A 2,370-nucleotide genomic window follows, 5' to 3' on the forward strand; every position below is an offset into this window, starting at 1 on the left:
ATGATTACTTTCGTGAATATGCAATAAGTATCGCTATGCCATTGCTGGAAAATTCTCTCGATTTGTGTTTATGCAGAGACAACTCTTTTCCTTCTTTGGCTTCAACCTTTTATAGAGTTTGATTTGCCTTCATAAACTTCTACATGGAAAGATATAAGAAATCCTTTTCCAACTTGAACTTGTCTATATTTACTTCTTTTCTTATTTGACTTGAATTGTTCCTTCTTTATTTCCTTCCTTCTTTATTTCTTTCCTTATTTTTTTCTTTCCTTCTTTATTTTTTTCCTTCTTTGCTCATGTATTTTTGCACTTTTTCTTCCTTGCCGCAATCTCTTATATTTGTACAGGTTGTCTACTGTCACGTCTGAGAACCTGGTTCACATGATAGAGTACACATAAGACAACAAGTAGTGAACCATGTTCACTTTATCAATCATCAAAACTACTTTATATGTTCTCCTACTTCCCAATATTTTCCCCCTTTTTGATCATGATAAACAATGCTTTGTCACACATTAAGAACTACAAACCATCAAGACTTTTTGTCTATCATCAAAACTACAAACTTCATGTTCTCTCATTCCCCAACACATACGTCCCGGACTAGCAAGTGTTGTCAATATTTTGTGGTGTTTAAATTTGAAAGATACAGTTTTGGTTTCTTCGTGTAAGTATTGAGTGGATTCAATATTTTATTGAGATGACCTATATTGGTTGTTTTATCGATTCCTTTTGAGTCTGGAATAACAATTTTGGTGGGGTAGCATAGTTTGTTTGTGTGCACGGAGTTTTGAACAAATCTCAACCCCTGGCTGGGGCATTCTCCAACTTTAAGTTGAACAGATGCAACTTTTTTCGGTGCACCAACACTTGTTTAACTCATCCATGTGCTTGAAGTCGGGCTCGTGAAGGCCATTGCAATGGCCTTCACAATCGCGATCTTGGCTTTGTGATCGCGAAGACCAACTTCTTTGATATGCGCAATTGCAAGCCTTGACCATCGCGATCATGATGAAGGGTCAGCGGGCCTTGTAAATGCTTATTAATCGCGACCCTATAAGTCTCACGTAACTTTGTAATAGTTATATTAAGGTTCATGGTTTTACGATTTACTTTCTCAAAGTTAACTTCATAAAAGTGTAACACCCCTAAATATTTTAAGCTAAGGCCTGAACTATTCTTTATTCGGGTTATTCTTAAATTGCTCATATTTGGTAAGGTAAATTCTTTAGTGTGGGAATGATTTTTGATATCAATTAAGGTCAGTAAAAACTCCTAGCACAAAGTTGAGTTGAAAATTTTCTCGCCGATTAAGTTTTGACATAAGATTTTACTTAGTTCAACTTAAAATGATCATATCTCTTAGAATATAAAAGTTACGTGGCCCATAACCTATCAAATTAAAGGTATTTGAATCCTCTTTCCAACGCCACAAATTTCGCATCAATCCAAATTTTGAGCAAAAAGTTATGACCATTTTAGTAACCTAGTACAATGCAAAGACGAATTAGTCGACAGGAAAACATTAAAAATGGTCATTCTTTTTTGTCTTTTTACCTCTAAGAAAATCCTAAAAGAATTTCTTGACTAATTAAAGACCCAAAACAATCAAATTTTCATCTCATAATCCATCATTCTCTTCTCTCTCAAACCCTGAGGAAAAATCAAAGTAGAAGATTCCATTCAAGATTCTTTCAATCTTTTTCAAGATTCTCAAGATTCTTCTTCAAGGTAAGTTTTTCTCCAAGAATTCCATTCTTTCCAACTCATATTCCTACATACAATTATGAATCACTAATGAAAATCATAATTCTTGGCCATAGAGTTTCAAGAAACTAATTAAAAAATCTCAAGAAAGATTTTCTTGATTTTTCTCCTTCAAGCTAGGGTTTCAAGACTTCTAATCAAGTTCTTATTCAAGATTCTTCAAGAACCTTGTTTTTTCAGGTATGTAAGGCTATCATAGTGCTGAACTAGTTTATCCTCACGCCCCACATCTATTTTCAAATTAGTAAAAGATTAATCTAGGATTCTTTCACCAATAAAAATAAGACCCGTGACTATTTTGCCAATTGAACTTTAAAAATAGCATTTTAGCCAAGTCACTCCACTCCCTTAATTAGATGTGATGGTTGGGTTTGGGGTGGGGGGGGGGGAGACAATTAGTTCAAAAGATAATTAAGAATATCGATAGTTTAGAATCGATGCGATCGAAACGCGACAAATTTAAGGGGAAGTAAACTGGAGTAATATGAGAGTGATCACATATACATACCTTGGTAGCCGTCTTTCAGATATGGATTCCCATCATATCCTTGCATGCAAGAACATCGATAACCAATTGAATTTTCAAGACAATAACTATTGTTA

This window comes from Solanum stenotomum, chromosome 7 (genome assembly GCF_019186545.1).
Source record: "Solanum stenotomum isolate F172 chromosome 7, ASM1918654v1, whole genome shotgun sequence".
NCBI classification, from domain to species: Eukaryota; Viridiplantae; Streptophyta; class Magnoliopsida; order Solanales; family Solanaceae; genus Solanum; species Solanum stenotomum.